The sequence below is a fragment of the Euprymna scolopes genome, chromosome 31, assembly GCF_053919585.1.
Source record: "Euprymna scolopes isolate OS-2025 chromosome 31, ASM5391958v1, whole genome shotgun sequence".
Taxonomy (NCBI): Eukaryota; Metazoa; Mollusca; class Cephalopoda; order Sepiida; family Sepiolidae; genus Euprymna; species Euprymna scolopes.
This window is the reverse complement of record NC_136512.1, coordinates 11,291,785-11,312,737: the sequence shown is the minus strand read 5'-3', so window position 1 is coordinate 11,312,737 and position 20,953 is coordinate 11,291,785.

The following is a 20,953-nucleotide window of genomic DNA, read 5'->3' as shown; positions in this document are numbered from 1 at the left end:
ATTTTTATTTTTTCTCTATTTATTTTTAATTTCTTTATTCATTTTTTTACGAATTAGTCCATCAGGCAAATCATTCCTCGTAATATATATTCAATAGAGGATTGAGTTTATAATAATACATACGATGCAAGTGTTTCTAGGTACCTAAAAGAAAAATGGGTACTCCTGCAGTATTTTACCCACCGATTTCACGATCTTAGCCGAGCGTTGATCGACATCCGTCGGAAAACGCCGGAACATGGCGAGCGGTACGATACTCTATCAGCCAATCAGGGCGCTTCAAACGAATGTGCAGCAGACGAATAATTTTCATTGAAATTACACACATAGCGTTTCATTTCAGTTATTTTATTGTTCAAAGTAAAAATACACAGCCTTTCATTTCAGCTATTTAATTTAGCGATTAAAAAAAAACAAAAAACCGGGAGCTGTTGGAAACATATTTATGCGAATTTATGTGGAGACAAAAATTTGGACACAACCCTTTTGTCTCCACAATAAATCAAATCGCAGAAGGCTACCCGGTTTGGGAAGGAGCTTCTTTCCACATCCTCTGAAAACCCTTTGCTCCCTACTTTGCCTCTACAGTCAGTAGAAAATCTTCCAGTCGGAACTAAAGATAAACAGTAATTGTTGTCCCCCCCCCTACAAACATTACTGAAAAAAAAAAAAAAACATTGTTGTTACTGTTTAACAACGTTTTGTTAAAAACAAACAAACAAAACAAAAAACATTGAAGTGTTTATTACTGTTGCTTACCCCCCCCCCCCAAAAAAAAAGCTATCGGAAAACAAAATGAACCAAAAAAAAAATATTCAACAAAATAAATGTATTTTACTTTAAAAAAAACTTACGGTAAGTGTTTGTGATTTATTTTATCCAAATTTTTTGTATTAATTTTATCCATTTTGTTGTGTGTGTGTGTGTGTAATATCTTTTCCTTGTAATGTTGTTGCTATTCACATACTTTTAGCGTTCTTGCACCGTAGCTCCGAATTCTCGGCTTTCGTCGGCGTTAACGCCGAAAGCGTTCGTCAACGCTCGGCTAAGATCGTGAAATCGGTGGGTAAAATACTGCAGGAGTACCGAAAAATGTTTATACTTTTTTATTTGGTAATATCTTTATAAGTAGATTGCTTATATTTTTATTTTTTTAATGATAAAAATGTGGTTTTGGAATCTGAGAAAATTATATAGTTTTTGAATTTCTTTTCTGATCTAGTGCTAAATCGATTGCTGCTACCTTTGCACTGTAAATAGATCTTTTGCTGAGTGTTTTTATGATTTTGTCTTGTTCTGGATAGCAGCACATCTTATGCTGTCACCCATATTTGACCCGTCTGTATAAATGTGTAGATGCTATAGATGATTTTGTTGGATAAGAAGGATTTCTTCCTGGGTTTGACCTTTACTCCTGATCTGAAATGGAACACGTACATCAAGTCTGTTGCCAAGGTCGCTGGAAAGATGGTGGGATCCTTCTACCGCTCCAGAAGATATCTCACTACTGATGCAATTCTCTATCTATATAAAAGCCAAGTACGTCCAAGGATGGAATACTGTTGCCATATCTGGGCAGGAGCTGCTAAAAACAGCCTATCCTGCCTTGACAGAGTACAAAATAGACTTCGTGGCTTAGTGGGGGATGCCCTTTTCTCTACCCTGCAACCTCTCTCCCACAGAAGAGACGTTGCGAGCCTGTCCTTGTTTTATCGTTATTTCCATGGCAGATGCTCGTCTGAACTCCAATCTCTGGTCCCCCCTCGCCAATCTTTCACGAAAAACACCCGTCTAGCTGAATCCACTGTGAAAAATTTCCCCGACTCTATATCTGTACCTAAATCAAAACGCGGATTCCATGAACAAAGCTTCTTTCTTAGAACTGCACGCCTGTGGAACTCTGTTCCGTCTGCCTGCTTCCCTCCGGACTACAACTTGGATGTGTTCAAGTCCAATGTTAACAAATTCCTAATGAACCGCCCCCTTAAGTAAACACTTCAGCAAATCTCCTCACTAACTTAATGTACTTGCAATAACCCTTATCCCTGAGTGGCTTCCGGGCCTTGATAAGTGGTGATCACTGTGTAAAAAAAAAAAAAAAAAAAAAGGTAGCAACGTTTGTTTCAACTTTGTGATGGTTTGTTAGTTCGAGAAATATAGTTGGTTGGTTGAGAAGTCAAGGGGAAATTTCCGAGGGGGAATTATGTTGGATATGTGAAGGGCTTATTTTTATGATAGACCTTTAACATCCTTTTCTTAGCTTAAATCTAAGGTTAAATTGATTGCTACTGATAGATATTTTAACAGTATATAAACGAAGGTGAAAAGACATGCAATTGTTAAACTATATAAAAATAAATATAGCTAGTAGTACCAACTAAAATAATTAGCGAGGAAATAACGTGGCTAGCTTTTATTGGTTATTAAAGTGGTTGCATCTTACAGCCTCAACCACCTACCTCGATATAAAAAGGGATACACGAGTGATTTCTGGTAGTAGAGAAGTAAAGAGTTCTTGCGAGAAGAGTGACAGAGCCAGAAGCAAACCACTCGAGTTAACAACCAACTAGATATTCAGTATTTATAGAAAATCGAAGACAATATCCCGAAAACCCGTAACTCTGAACAAAAAGCCCTCTTAAAAGGAGATAAGAATGAACGAGAGCAGAACAGAACGAGAAGTAGAGAACTCTCGGGAGAAGAACTGACTAGATAATCAACGCTAATAGAAAAACAAAGCCAATAGCCCGAAAACTCGTAATTCTGACAAAAGTCCATTGAAAGGAGAAAATGGAAAATATACTCACGGTTTATGCAAAAAGAAAACCCTCATTCACCGATCCCATGAAAAAAGAATTAAATTGAAGTATTTCAACGTTAATTAACGGGAAGAGTTAGCGCAAGAGAGACAAAATGCCATTGCAAATATTATTGCTACAGTTGGTCGTACCGTAGTCGATTTAGTGAGAAAAACGAAGGCAAGAAAGAAATACATAATTCATTTCGTTTTTTGGTGTGCATTTTTTCTTTCTTTCTTTCTTTCTTTCTTTCTTTTTTTTTTCTTTTGTGGACAGACGAACTGTACAAATTATTTCAAATTCATCGTTAAATATTTATAGAATACATATATTTTGGAACATACAGACTTGTTAATTTTTTCTTTCTTTTATAATGTTCGTTTGACAAAGCTTCCCTACAACGACCATTTTAATAGCGTTCTCCAGCAACCAGCAACGTCGATGAGCGCTGCCTTAGACATCAGAGGCGCAACAGCAACCAGCAACGTTTACGAGCGATTTATTAGACAGCAAAAGCGCAACAGAAACCAGCAACATAGACGAGCGATTTATTTGACAGCAAAGGTGCAACAGCAATCAGCGACGTGGACGAGCGATTTATTTGACAGCAGAGGCGCAACAGCAACCAGCAATATGGACGAATAGTTCATTAGACAGCAGAGGCGCAGAAACTATGCAACATGGGTGAGCGATCATTTTAGCCGTAGAAACGAACATCAACCGGTTTGATGAACTTTACGTCATTAAACTCATTGCCTTCTGACTGCGAGGGGTAATTAATGTTACGCATACTTCAGAAACCGCCACGTCATATCGGTGTCCATGACTTAGAACAGCATAAACTTTGACTAACTGAGGAAGCCCTTGCGGGTATGGGTATTTATTTGCTTCTCCACGTAAGTAAAATATGACACAAGGTCGTTTTTAATGTGGAGTGAAAGGGGGAAGGAAAGGGGAGACCAGCTCCCTCCCAAGTAGAGGGAAGGGGCAGCTGGTACTGCTGTCATGGTATATAGGGTTGCCTCTACATGGACCAATAACCTATTGCCACAAGGGCAATGGTCTTTGCTTGCAGCATCTGCCGGAGCAGATACTACACTTTGAGATATTAAATTTTTTATTCAGGCAAAAAATGAACATGAAAAAAAAAACTTAGGCACAAGGCCAACTCAAAAGGGGGGAAAATGGGGGTCGATGGTTATCCTTATATATGTGTATGTATATATATATATATATATATATATATATATATATATATATATATGTGTTTGTGTGTGTGTGTGTGTGTTTGGAGGAGTGGGGAGTGGATTTATTTGCTTCCCCACTGAGCCAATTAGGCACAAGGCCGTTTTTTAATGTGGAGAGAGAGAGAGGGAGGGGGAGGGAAAGGGGGATCTAGCTCCCGAGAGGTGGGAAATGGGAGCTGGATAGTAACTGTGGTCTGTAGGGTGATCCCTACATTGACCAAGTTCAGATATGTGGGGTTACCCCCACATATGGGCTTTGCTAATCATAGCTAGTCTTTGCTTGCAGCATCTGCCGGAGCAGATACTACACTTTGAGATATTAAATTTTTTATTCAGGCAAAAAATGAACATGAACAAAAAACTTAGGCACAAGGCCAACTCAAAAGGGGGGAAATGGGGGTCGTTGGTTATCCTTATATATGTATATATATATATATATATATATATATATATATATATGTGTGTGTGTGTGTGTGTGTGTGTGTGTATGTGTTTGGAGGAGGTCCCAGTCAAGGTCATACTTGGTACTTATCACCAAAGATCCTTCATACTTCGTTCGGGCCAGTCCTTATGATTCCTACTAACATCATAGATATATAAAGTCTATAAAACTTATTCTAGTGTTTATAGACTGCCATTCTCCAAGATAATCGAAGTCAAAACACATGTAGAAAAAACAAAAAAACAAACAAAAAAAAAACGTCTTACAAACAAAAAAACTCGGAGACATGTTTCAAAGGATTTTGTATTTAGGTTTCAGATTAAAAAGAAAAAACTAAATGAAGCCCAAGAATAAATATAATAAAATATCAGCTTAAAATTTAATTAGATCCATAAGTCAATTAAATTTCCTAAAACATGAGTTACAAAAAACAAAAACAAAAAAAAAACACCCAAAACAAACAAAAAACTACCTACAATAAACGAATTAATTCTTATTGAAACACATGTTTTCATTTTCGTAAATGAATATTTTACCTCTCATTAAAGAGATGTGCTAATTTCAACCATGGACGAGTAAACAGAAAATATGAGACAAAATATAATTAATAAATTTATGAATAAACTTAGTTACTAACATCAAGATCAAAGTGAGTATCTGTTCTTCAGATGCTGCACTTCTATTTCTTGTTCTCTTTCGGTGGAGGAGAAATCCTTCCCGACTGAGACAATTTTTATTTTTGTACCTTTTCTCCACGTTAAAAAACCGACCTTGGTGTCTAACTCTGTCCCGTGGGGAGGCATAGTAAATAGGTACTAACATAAGAAAAACTAATTATATATATTCTATTAACTAAGTTTATTTATAAATATAAGACAAACTAATTATAATTAATTAAAATCTAATTTTCCGGATTTACACATGCTAATTACTTATTCAATTAAAAACAAATAATCAGGTGCGACAACTCCGTTTTCAGAAAATACAGAATTACTTCCCCTGAAATCTTTCAATTTTTACAACCGGAATTACCACTACTTAAATATTTTAATTCATTTCTTTTACGACTAAATACAGAGATAACTAGATTTAGGTATGAAAATTGTAATTGTTTTTATTGGTTTCCCGACAAAAGGAGGGTGGACCTGTAAATTCACCCTTGTCCGTTCGTCCGTTCGTCCGTCCGCACTTTTCTCAATAACTACGCCTTCGAATTTTTTGAAATTTTGCACAAACATTAAACATGATATGAGTAAAAGCGTAACCGAACGGATATTCCGGAAAAACTTCGGTTGCTTCCTTAAGGGCGTTTCCGGGTTAAAATAGTTAAAATTGACACTTTTGCCTTGGATTTTATAAAACTTTCTGATAAATTATAACTAACTGATTTCTATATAATTTTGTTTGTCTATACTTCGTGATAACTCTTGGGTGTGCCCCGGGTGCTCTTTTAGGGCTAATAAAACACTCCATTTTTGGGACTATTAAACCATATTTGTTCCAAATTTTCTGTGTATGTCTATTTAGCAGTTTTGCATGGTGCTGAAATTGAAATATGTTAAGGCATTGGGGACTTTTGGGGCTAAATGAGAGGTGGGGCAAATGATGGACTTAGTCATTTCTTTAGTTTTTGCATAGTGCAGAACTCAAATTTATATATGTAAAGGACTTTTGTTCATTTTCGCCAGAATTTGTCGTTCCCTGGGGACTTTGGGGCGAAATGGAGGTTGGGGTGGGGGCAAATGCTTAACTTAGTCATTTTTATGCCTTGTTCACTGTGCATGCATGGGGGACCAGGCATGCTTCACTTGTTGGAATTGGTTTTGCCTTATTTTAGAAGACGTAACTTGCGTGTTTCCGCTCGCACATCTGGTCAATAATTATATAAGGATTTGAAGTCCTCTAAGCTTCGCTTGTTAAGTTATAACTTGCATGTTCATTAGAAGAATAAAAAACAACACAAGAACGGATTAATATGGCGTCACTAATCGTGTCCATTTCAATAACGATAAAGGTCATTCCTTATCGATCCGTGAAAACGCAACTCGATAACCACGCGCGTACGCCTACAAAACGGACAGATGGCATAACATTTAAAGTCGCTAATAACATTTAGTTCTAAGCGACAATCTTCAATCTTGGCAAAAAACGTTAATAACTAAAAAATATAAAATAAATATTTCTACCCTCTACTTCATTATATAGGAACCTAATCGTGACACACACATTCAGCTTTATATATATATATATATATATATATATATATATATATATATATATATATATATATATATATATATATATATATATATACATGTGTATATACATATATATATATACATGTGTATATACATATATACATATATATACATACATATATATACATATATATACATATATATATATACATACATATATATATACATACATATATATATATACATATATATACATATATATACATATATATACATACATATATATATACATATATATATATACATATATATATACATATATATATATACACACATATATATACATATATATACATATATATATAAACACATATATATATACATATATATATATAATATAATCTATATAATACTAAAAGTCTATGGATCTTGTATGTTTGCAATCAGATTTCCGGTTTTCAACATCCGGTTGCGCATGCGTAAATAGCAACGTCTGCAATCCGTTATTCCAATTCCGGAATTTTTATATCGCTTTTAATACAAACAATTTCATTTAATTTGATCAAATAGTTATTTATATATACAAATAATACATAGATTCATAGATAATTATAATATATATTATAAAATCTATTTATCTATGAATCTATTAATAATATGAAATATTACCCTATACAATTTATGGAAAGAAAACACCTCTCACTTTCCCTCTAATAGATTTCAACACTCCTACTCCCTCTGTTTTCGTTACGTACGCGAGAAATAGTTACGTGTATGTGTGAGAGAGAGAAAAAGAGAGCGATGTAAAACTGGATAGAGTTATCCCCCTTAACTAATGCAGACCTTTTTACTAGAGGGCGTTATTACAAAAAAATTTCTTTTTCTTCTTCCCATGTTTTTTAAAGTCGTCTGCGTACATTTCCAAACGGAAAGCTGAATCGGTAAATGCACACATTTCTATTACATTAAATAGTGTTTTCCTTTACACAATGGGTACTGAATGTTTGCTTAAATTAAATGAAAAAAGTTACATTTTATTTTCATTTTCTATTTAAAAAGCCATTATTAACATGTGGAGAGTGTTTTTTTTATTCTGTACTTTCAACTAACAATTTCATTTAAAAGATGATATATCAAAATTTGAATTTAACTATAATAAGGATTATGATACCTGTTCAGTGCATATTTACCTATAAGTATGACCAACCACTTATAATTCAGTAACTGTAATTTAAAAAAAAATAACAATTATAATAAACAGAACGACTCATAGAAATCTATCTATATTCTTTTTTCATTTTAATATACTTTCATAGAAATGCTTCTGTTATGTAAAAAAAACCTATTTTCTTTATGCCACAAGTGTCACGCTCATACATGAATTCCATAGCTAATATAACGTACTGACCCAACGGGTCACGGGTGGTCTAGTATAATATAAAGCTGAATGTGTGTGTCACGAATAGGCTCCTATATGGTTGACTATTTTAAAAAAATTGATTACATATAATGATAAAAGATGTATCGAGACACAGGAATGGGTATGTTTGATCTGGAAGAACGGTGGTTCATTAAAATTGTGGGGTCTGTGTTCGCGCCTGGTCTAAAAAGTATGGAAATAAAAAATTAAAAAATTAAAAAAAAAACGTTTACAAGTGTTTTTGATATAGATGTACACAAGAATACTTTGATAAGTACGTTTTAACTTAAATAGGGATGGTATAATAAAATTGTGGGATCTGCGTTCGGTCCTGGCCTCCATAGAATGGAAATAGGCACAAACTTTAATAAAGACTTTCCATATCTATCAACGTAAGTATACTTTGATAATTATGTTTCAGTTTGAAGAAATATGGTATAATAAAATTATGGAGTGTTCGTTCACACCTGACCTCAATAGAATAGAAATATGTCACAAAGTTTAACAAGTTTTTTTTTAATATAGATCAACAGAATATTGTGATAAATGTTTCAGTGTGAACAGGTATGGTATAATAAATTATGGGGGTTATCTATTTTATTTTGACTTTCATCATATTTTGCTTTGGTTTTGATACCCCCAAATTCGAAGCTATCTCTTTACGACCCTTCCTTTTCATAACCTATCATACTTTCATAAATCAGAGTCCATTTTCTGTCGGCTGTTTTTGAACCCCGTCAACGGCGGGTACTTTTGTATATATATATATATATATATATATATATATATATATATATATATATATATATATATATATATACTGCATGTGGATGACTATAAATTCTTCTTATCTTGGGTTGAGCATACTGAGGAGCGAAATAACAAACTGCCTCTAGCGTAAAAAAGCAATACTCTTTGGGTAAACAAATAGAGCTTAGGCGTTTGGACAATGTTTATAACATTGTAATTTCTCATGCTGATCTCAGCAGCAACCAAATAGCGCGACAGTGACAAGCGTTGACGGTTGAGTTTCAATCCTGGCTTAAGATAGTTGCTGGTCTAACCGCACTGATGAGCTGTGATAGAGCGAAACAGTACGGTATGTGGACGACTATATATGTATGCATTTATAAATATACACACATATCTACTTATATATATATATATATATATATATATATATATATATATATATATATATATATATATATATATTAAATGTTTATTTTTGAAATATCGTTAATTTCACTGCATACCGTTTTCGTTTAACGGGTCTAGATTATTATGTTAAAAACCTAATCACCGTTAATTTCGGGTTAAGCTCAGTGTATCTATTAAATAGATGCAGAGCATATATTTTGCAAAACTTTGTTGAAATTCAAAGACTTACTTTTTCTTTTTTATAACAAAAGCTATAAAGAAGAAAAGTAAGTCTTTGAAATTCAAAGTTGTGCTCTCTCTCTCTCTCTCTCTCTCTATATATATATATATATATATATATATATATATATATCACTATACACACACATATATATATATAGTACGTTTTGTAAAATATATATTACAATTAAACTTCAGGGAATTTTTACGTGTTTATCTTCGTGATGATTGCATAGTAGTGCTGGGTTTGATAGTCAATCTTTCTCTGTCTGTCTGTTTGTATCTCTGTCTCTCTCTCTCTATGTAAGGGACCTTGAATACAGATGAAATATTACAAATTTAATCATGAGTGGACGAATTTCTCAACATTTTTCGATGAATAACAAATTATTTTCTCAACAAAGACACGCGTTGTTGCAAAAAAAAAATCTGTCAAACAAAGCTGTTTCTATGCAAATGTATCTTTTTTTACGACAAGTGCAAAAGGATTTTTACATAAAACAAAATGGTGGACATTTGATTTCATGATTTCATTCTGAACGTTTGTATTGAATCAAGGTCAATCGGTGCACCTTTTCCCCTCTCAAAAAAGATGAGAGCGAATTTTTAGTTTTCGGAAAGATCGATTGGTATTTTCTCTGAATCAAAGGAAACGTAAGGATTTTTTTTTAGGTGAATAAATAAAGAATAAGAATAAACAAAGGGAAGATAAGAAAACTATAATCAAACCTGATATTTGTATTTGTGTTTGCTGAGCAGGACTGGACTTGATGAGACGGCCCGTATGAGCAGGTTTGTTTGTTTCTATGTGTTCTTACTGACATCAGAATAGTGAAACAGTCGAGTATTGACTTTGTTCGTACAAAACTTAACAAAGTATGACTAACAAAAATCTTGAAAAATAAAACAAACTTAGATTAATTCAAAGAGCTTCTAAGAATAAAATCAATCTATATATCTATTAAAGTGAACGTGTCTGTCTGTCTGTGTGTGTGTCAGTGTACATTTCCCTACGCAATAACTCAGTCAATTTTAAGTCTACAGACTCGAAATTTGATATACAGGGTACTGAGATTTGGGAAAATCTACGTGATCGGTTTTCGACCAGAAATTTGGCTGTTAAAAGTTTAACGTTTTTACCTTTGAGAACTCTACCAAACTCCTCCAACAATTTTGGGTCTTAACACTTGACATTTTAGATATAGGTTTCTTGGACATGGATCTAACTTAATAACTTGATTTGAGTCCCAAAAAATAAATGTTAAGGGGTCATAATAGGGGTTAAAGTTAAAAAAATTGATCTTTTTTTTTTTTTTTTTTTTTTTGCTCAACATACATCTCCAAACACCCGGGCAACGCAGGGCTGAAATGCTAGTATATATATAAAAGTGAAAATGTGCGTGTGTGTGTGTGTGTATGTGTGTGTGTGTGTGCAAATCTTAACCTACACACTCAACGAATTTTTGATCTACAGACTTGAAATTTGGTATATAGGGTATTCACACATGGAAAAATTTCTAATCCGTTTTCAATCGAAAAAAGGCCACTAAGAGGTCAAAATTGAAAAACTGGTACTGACGAGTCATCGGAATTTTATGTTTGTCAACTGTTTCACGACTACGCATGCGTGAATCGGTCATATTGTGTTAAAAATAAATAGGTTTTAAAATACTTCAATATCATGTCAAGCTGCCCTGATGGTTATCGTCTCTGTTTTTAGATTGTGGTTTCGATCTCAGCTCAGGTATTTTTTTTTTTTTATTTACAAGACGTGAACTGTTTAGAAAGAGCATAATACTCAGTGGTACCTGACTTTTCAGTAGGTGACCTTTTTAATAAGCGTGGGGATAGATAGAACACGGTGGATCTGGAGGAGTAAACATCGATGGATAGCAGTAGTTCCAATTGCGTCTCACGAAAGTGTTGTAGCAGCTCAGAGAACAGCGTGGTCGTGACTAATTCCTTGGCAAAGGGACAAGCACGGAGAGTTATGACGAGAGACAGAGTCTCGACAAAATATCCGTCCGCTTGGAAAAGTTGATGTTAGAAAGAGCATCCTGCCGTAGAAATTTGCTTCAATCTCATGTGGCATGCGGTACATGCCAGGACTTCCAACCCTCGGGCATGGGGGAGAAGAGGAGAACGGGAAATAAAACCGACGCAGAGAGAAAAAAGAAGAGCTTCAATCCCCCCCTTTTTTTTTAATGAAACTAAATTATACCAAACATGAATGTGTCCGTTTTTCATCTGACAACTGTGTTCGAAAAATCATACTAATCGCTTAATTAATGCGGATGTTAATCTGATACGCAGAAATGTACAAACATAGTAAATTATTTAAGGCACTTCACACACACATTATATACAGGTTTATATAGTAGCTCAATATTTTACGACTAGAGCACTTCATTTAATATCATCTAAATTTAATTATTCGAAGAGGCACTCTACATTTCCTATTCCAACACTTTTATACGAAAAATATATTTACAAAATTGACAAATATTTATGAAGAGGCTTCATCACTGTATAAATATTTATGAAGAGGCTTCATCACTGTATAAATATTTATGAAGAGGCTTCATCACTGTATAATTATTTATGAAGAGGCTTCATCACTGTATAATTATTTATGAAGAGGCTTCATCACTGTATAAATATTTATGAAGAGGCTTCATCACTGTATAATTATTTATGAAGAGGCTTCATCGCTGTATAAATATTATGAAGAGGCTTCATCACTGTATAATTATTTATGAAGAGGCTTCGTCACTGTATAAATATTTATGAAGAGGCTTCATCACTATATAATTATTTATGAAGAGGCTTTATCACTGTATAATTAAATATGAAGAGGCTTCATCACTGTATAAATATTTATGAAGAGGCTTCATCACTGTATAATTATTTATGAAGAGGCTTCATCACTGTATAATTATTTATGAAGAGGCTTCATCACTGTATAAATATTTATGAAGAGGCTTCATCACTGTATAAATATTTATGACTAGGCTTCATCACTGTATAATTATTTATGAAGAGGCTTCATCGCTGTATAATTATTTATGAAGAGGCTTCATCACTGTATAAATATTTATGAAGAGGCTTCATCACTGTATAATTATTTATGAAGAGGCTTCATCACTGTATAATTATTATGAAGAGGCTTCATCACTGTATAATTACTCAGAATCAGTTTGTATTGTTTTGCTTTTCAGACAATTATTCTCATCTTGGGTGTTATTGGCACAACGTTTCGATCGATGAAACCTTCGACATTCGTCAGGTGTAAACTCTTTGCTACTTTTTTCAACTAAGGAAAATGGGGTTATCTCTGTATTGCAGGAAATCGGACATTGAGCTTGAAAGAAAAAAAAGCTTTCTTTCCTTCGTTTTTTTTTTAAGTCTTCCACAAAATACACCATTCATTTGATTCTTACATATCTTTTTTATTTATTTATCGACAACACTATTGTCTGTATATAAAAATTTATAGCGTATTATGCTCATCGTATCTGTTCTTTCCTTTTCATGGAAATTGCCCGAGACCATGCGTAAAGTTACTTGGTTTGACGAGCAAAGACAGGAGATGAATATTGACCTCAGTCTTTAAAGGACGAAAGCCTTAGGAAGAAGAGTGAGCAAAAAGAGAGTCAACCTTGCAAAGAAGCTACTGGAATGAGCATCTGTATTACAGTGAGGTATCAAACCAGCGAAATCCTTCGACTATATCCATTAAAATATGAGCAGTTATTTTGTAGGTTTTGTGAATACTTTCAAGAGATTAGATAGGCCTACAAAACTTAATACACTTGGTGTTTATCTGTTCAGGTACTCTCTTATACTAGAAGGATGATAAAAGTTGTTCAGATTCTTTCTTCAAGTTCACTAGGATCAGGAAAGGATCTTAACACGCTTCAGCACTTATGCAGAACACGAACCGCGCTGGAACAGCGGTATTATGAAAAAAAAGCCATTCTTTACTGTTCTGTATCTTCATCGTTAATAAACTAACGCACCGCAAAAATTGGATCCAACTTGAAAAATTAAAATTAAAAAAATGTAGGATATAACGGGCCAACTTTCCAGAGTATAGCTGCCGGGGGGAGGGGGGCGATGCTCTTCTAATTTCCAAAACGAACGATTGCTTTCTAGCTGTGCTAACAGATGGCAACTCTTTTATTTCTTTTTGTATGGCGGCTTCAAATAACCAAAAGTTTTAGATTAATCAGAGAAAAGGTTAATCATTCTATTTTTTTTTTCATATTCTTGAAAGTTTATTATCATTTATATATAGATACATTTTTATTTTTAGTTTATATTTAATAAAAATATTAGAAATACGACACCACAATGTAACTATTCTTATTCACAATTCTTTGCTTATCCACAACTAGCTACCAGCCCGGTCGTACAAAACTCTTAAACATGCTATTTTAATTTATACAGTTTGCGTATGCATTATTTTTAAAAACTTTTTATTACATTTTCACCCCAAACAAGGCACATTGCCACTTTGGTGTAGGGGCTACTATCAGGGACATAAGCTACAAAGGTACTATGTAGGGAGTCGGGCAGCAAGATGTCGGTTCACATTACGCTTGAACTTCTGCATGTCAGTACAGTTGGGGAAGCAGAAACCCGGAAGGGAATTCCAAAGTCTAGCGGTTCTGGGGAAGAAAATACTGGAGTAGAAGGCTTTCTTACATCTGGGGATCTCTACTGTGAAGGGGTGGGATTTAGCTGCTTGTCGGGTTTGTCGGAGGTATTTACAACAAAGGAGTACAAGTGCTTGCAGTTCGTCAGAGCATTCACCGTTAAAGTACTTGTAGAACAGGCAGAGGAATGCAACATTTCGTCGATGGGACAGAGGCTGAAGCTTAGATGACAGTTCAGGATCTATCAGGTTTCCGACTCTCTTTAAAATCTTGTTTAAGAGCGAGAGACTAGTAGCAGATGCACCAGCCCAAATATGACAATAATACTCTATGCATTATAGAATCATCTCCTATTGATTATTATATATTACGCGGAATAATTTTCCCGGTAGATTAATTCGCAAAATAATAATAAAATAAAATAGATAAATATAAATAAAATAATAATAAAAAAAATAATGATAATGTCGTTCATCAAATTCCGTCTGTCTTTGTTTACAATATCACATCAGCTGATATTTGGGCTTGACAATGAATGCCCTGGAAAAGTCACTTCTGATTAGTGTTTAGTTTTACAATATGCAAACGAAGAAATGACTTGCGCCGATTTTAAATGGTATCTCTTCTTTTATAGTAAACTGAACGCATTAATAAGAAACAATGAAAATAAAATTGGTAATGTATACCCGGGCTTTAACAGGGGATCGTTCGATCGGTAGTCGAATGCTCTACCACGAAGTTATATCTCCAGATTATAATTAATCTTTTATATTTAAGAAGAAATGATTTGATGAGATTTTATTATCTACCTTGGCTGGTGTAACGTCAAATATTCCCATGTAAATATTATTCTTTTTATCTATAAGAGAGAAAAGCTATTTTTAAGATCAGATTTTTTCGATTCTTGATACTTATCATATAAATTACTGTACAAACATATCTAAGAACACTGCCAGACATATAAATTAGCTTTATGTGAAATTTGAAAAAGATAGACTCAGCTGTTTTGGAACTTATGAGGAAGGAACTTTCTCTCTCAGTCTCTCTCTCTCTCTCTCTCTCACACACACACACACACATACACACACACATGCAAAGTGAGTTTTATATAATAGCTAGCTAGCTAGCTAGATAGATAGATAGAGATTCCGTAAACTAATATTCTACTTTCGTAGAGATAGCTGTAAATGGGTTTTATTTTCAAAGGGAAATTGGAATATGCAAACATGTATATGTCTTGGCTACGTCCTCGAATCAGAATTTATCAACAAGCAAATCGTTCGATCTATTTTTGGCTATGATGTCATATGATTGAGACGGGGAAAATCTGCTATTTCTCTGGATGCTGGCAAGATGCGGACGGTGAGAAAAGCCGCCGATTGATCAGATGATCATATTCTCAGTCCGATGACCCGATCGAGCGTCGTAAGTGCATTCGCTTGTACGCGCATGCGTTATGTCACAGGAGAACTTCCGCTTCAGATCCTGCCACTTGCCTCAGCCCAGCTCGGCTTGTTCTGTGACGCAAAGATGGATGACGATGCTATGGCAACCGCCGACTTGCATCCGAGAAGAGAAAGAGAGAGATATATAGAATTAAGAGATAGATAGATAGATAGATAGATAGATAGAGAGAGAGAGAGAGAGAGAGAGAGAGAGAGAGAGAGAGAGAGAGAGAGAGAGAGAGAGAGAGAGAGAGAGATAGGATTCGCTCGGCTGGTTGGCTGACAGGCCGAAGGAGACAGAGCCAAGATACAGATAGTGTTCAATGAGCTATGAAAAGGAAGAAAGCGCCTGAGATGTGAGCCGTTATACGGTGGAGGGAGAAATCCGAACAAAAGCACGCACGCACACACACGGACAATTAGCGATGTATAGTATATGCACGTACACACAAACATCATTAGAGATAGTCAGAAAAAACATCAGTACCGTCAGTTTCAAATCCAACACAAAAGAGACCAATCTTTGGTCATGTATGAAAGACTCGTTTCAACCTTAGATTATATCTGTCTCACCGGAAATTGTGTCCCTCACATCGGATTCTACATTTATTGCAATTCTCGACGTGGTTTTATTTATGATTTTATTATTCTATTCCTTTAAATGTTTAGTATTATTTTATTTTTTCTGGAATTTTACCAATATATTATGCGGTTGAATATATTTATCTTCCTAGTGACTAAATCGATGAATTTAGTCAGCTTAGTTCAATACAACCTCTTAATTATAAATTTCCGGTGTCGAGGAAACTGCTTTGAAAAAAAAAAATACATAAAAAGAAACAACAAAAATTTATTTACCCCCCCCCCTAAAAACTTACTTTAAATTAACAAATGGAGAATTAAGACTTAAAATATAAAAATACAGATAATATTAATCAGTTAGACATCCTCCCCGCAACAGAGATATATTTGATTTGTTGATCTGTTCTGGCGTCCCGATTGTTTAATCGTAAAAATGGAGTGATTGTTGAATTTATGTTTAAAGGGGGAGCAACTTGGTAAAGACAATAACAATTATATTAAAGCATATAGAAGAAAATTTAAAATTTACTCTAAAATTATTTATTTAACTTTAAAAATATAACTTTTCTTTTAATTTAAAAATTTAATTTAAACTAAACAAATATGAATTTTTATCTAAACATATATTTCTTCAGCTAAAAAATAACATTTTGATATTTTTTTTTTTTATTACATTTTCACCCCAAAGAAGGCAAATTGCCACTTTGGTGTAGGGGGCTACTGTCAGAGGCAACAACTACTGGGGTACTATGTAGGGATTTGGGCAGCAAGATGTCGGTTCACGTTACACTTGAACTTCTGCACGTCAGTACTGTTGGGGAAGCAGGGACCTGGAATGGAATTCCAGAGTCTAGCGGTTCTGGAGAAGAAACTATTGGAGTAAAAAGATCTTTTACATCTAGGGATCTCTACAGTGTGGGGGTGGGATTTAGCAGCCTGTCGGGTTTGTCGAGGGTGCTCACGTCGTGGGGGCACAAGTGTCTGCAGTTCGTCAGAGCATTCACCACTAAAATACTTGTAGAAAAGGCAGAGGGAGGCAACATTTCGTCGATGGGACAGAGGCTGAAGCTTAGATGCCAGTTCAGGGCCTATCAGGTTTGCGACTCTCTTTTGAACCTTGTCAAGGAGCGAGAGACTAGTAGCAGATGCACCAGCCCAGATGTGGCAGCAATACTCCATACATGGGCGAATGGTGGCCTTATAGAGGTACAGGATACTTTCGGGTGTTAGTAGTTTTCTAGCACGGTAGAGAGAGAGCCCACCTTTCTAGCAGCGGCCCTGGCAATGCCTTCAATGTAATTGTTCCAACTCATTTTTCCTGTGAACGTTAGGCCAAGGAGTTTGAAAGATGGACTCTCAGATAAAGAGTCGTTGGCCATTGCTATGGGTGGTAGAGAGGGTTTCTTGTAATTATTGAATGAAACTAGTTTAGTCTTGGCAGCATTGAACGCGACCAACCACTTTTGTCCCCATTCCACTACAGATTGGAGGTCTTCCTCTAGTGTTTCTGCCATTTCTTTAGAAATGTGTTCATTCGTCTTCCTGTCGTGCCTGCCATAGAGTGTAGTGTCATCAGCATATATACCCATCTCAGAGGCAATGTTGTCGGGGAGGTCATTTATGAATATCAGGAACAATAGAGGTCCAAGGATAGAACCCTGGGGCACCCCCGCATTTATATCATATTGTTTAGATGTGCGACCGTCGAGGACAACCTGGATTTTTCTCTTATCTAAGAAGGATTTAATTATGTTAAGTATTCTACCAGTGATACCGTATGATCTGATTTTACTGAGGAGACCCTCATGCCATACCCTGCCAAAAGCCTTAGATATATCTAGAGCTACCGCTCTGCCCTCCCCCGCTTTGTCCAGTGAATGGTATATACGTTCAGAGATCACAGTTAGGATGTCTGCTGTGGAACGGGATATTAATTTTAAATTAAAAATAAATATTTATGTTACTTTAATAATTGTATTTTTGAGTTTACTTTATAAATATATACAAACTTGCTTAACAAATATAAATCCAATTGACAAAAAATGTTTGTCCTAACGAAATGAAATATAAAATTTGACAAAATTTGTTCATGTGGTTTTAAATTGGCGGTACCCGTGGTTTTCTGATCTTCTGTAATTAATATATAAATAAACACTGTCTTTTATTTATCTTTCTTTATAATCGAGCACTTTGCTGAGGGTTTACTCCACAAATCTCATATATCTATCTATCTATCTATCTATCTATCTATCTATCTATCTATCTATCTATCTATCCTGTTATTTTACTCTTAATACAGACATACACACACACAAACACACACACACACACACACACACACATATATATATTTGCAACGTCTTGTCAGACTAGTGCCATTCCCTCAGACATTTAAAGTCCATGAGCCCTAACATTACTTTTTTTTAGCGGTACTGGCGAATTCACACACTCAAGCAGACATGACACTGAAGACAGTCATTGCTATACATACATATACATACGTACACGCATACACACACATCTATCCATAAACATACACACATATATACATAATACACAATACATAATACATATATACACACACATGCGTACATACACAAATACATACGCATATATACAGACACATATAAATACAAACACACATATACATACATATACACATATAAATACGTACACATATATGTACATATATATATATACACATACATTCAACTACATATACATACATATCTATGTATTTATACACAAGCATACACATATTCATATATACACATACATATACATACATACACACAAACATATAAATACATATAAACACTCATAAATATATATATACATATATACATGCATATACACATAGATATATATACATACACATATACATATATAAACATACGTACGCATATACGTACATACACACACGGATACATATAATGATGGCAGATCAATTATTACATGCTTCCAGCATTTCAAGCCTACACGCGTCACAACTTTTCCATTGCTATAGGACTATTTTTTATAAACAAATGCCTGAGGAAGTATCTATACAATGATGATGTTACAGAGATTTAGTTTTGTGCGACGACTAAATCTCTGTGTCGGTTCAAGATGTTGAGGTCCGGCAACAAGCAAGAGCAAGATAGCCAGAAACAAGTTGAACTGCAGACCAGCTTAATGCGGGTACTGGTCTCCTGCTTTATGTTTTTTTAAACCGGAGATTTGTTTCTCCTAGAAAGGTTGCCTTCACCACGGCCTACGGGAGCCCTCTCCACCCCAGCACACACATACATACACACACACAAACACACACGGTGCTAGTTGGCCGTTGACCCCGAAAAAAGGTTCATTCGCCCTTTGGAAGGTCTTGTTTTTAATCCTTCAGGGAGACTAGCCACCCTCCTCACCAAACAAGTCTGGTGGGGGAACCAGTTTAGTCGCCGGTCACCCGACCATGAATCAGGTAGTACTGGGTAACATGGTACCAGTAGCATATAGCCTGGCCTGACTACAATATATATATACACATACACATATATATTATTTTCTTATCATGGGCTCCCGATTTCGAGTCTCGCTAGATTCAGCTACTCTGATGAGTCGTAGACGACGAAACACGTGTCAGTGGATAATTACATTTTAAAAATAATATATATGCCGCTCCCAATTTTAGGAGGTACCAAATTGGTCAAAGGGAAAATTATTCCCAACTCGCATTTAAGTAAAAATGCAATTTCGTATGAATAATTGAATTCATTCCAAAAGTATCGCTAACAAAACAAATAAAAAATAAAAACATATATATATATATATATATATATATATATATATATATATATATATATATATATATATATGTATGTGTGTGTGTGTGTGTGTGTGTGTAGTTGCTAGTCTCCCGGCCTTGCCCGGTCGTAAAATACGCTTAAATATGATATTTTAATTAATGCTGATTTCGTATTTATTAAATGACTCGTACGCCACCACCGGGAATTGAAACCAAAATGTTAAGCTTACGATTTACTTTTTCCTCCGCCGTTAACGACTAAGCTATGAAAACAAAAAATTAAGCCATGAACCAATAGCTATTACGTTACGCATGCATATTCGTAATGCCGTCGTTATACTTTCACCTGGCAAATTCCATTTTTTTTTAATTTTCAAACTTTGCACAGCTTTTTCCCGGCTAAAACCTAAATATAGTTTCGCATGGGTTCGAATATCATATTTATTAAGTTTCATATCTGTAGACCAGAAACTGACCATAGAGTTTGGTAGGCAAAACGTTTTAAACAAATATATATACGCATACATAACATATATATAGAAAGAGGTTTGTGTTTACTATAACCTTTTTACGCAAATATCACGTAAGTATAAATCATGTAGAATGTCTGCATGAATATAATTACACGTAATAGTTAACGAAAGATGATCATCCCATGAGAAAATTGAAAAGAACTAATAGGGAACTAATTGAAATGAATGTTTAAATGCATATGCAAATTAGCTATTTTAAGTTAGAAACACGAAGAAATATTTTATAAAGAAGGGGTTTCTATAAATTTGGTAAGTACTTAATAAAATATATATGTACACACACACACACATATATATGTATACGCACATACATACATATATATATATACTTTTTCCGAAATTAATAATGGAATACGTCGCATGAATCACAAGCATTACAAGTAAGACATTTTACCATACAACTGAATAAATATATATATATATATATATATAAATATATGTATGTATATATATATATATATATATA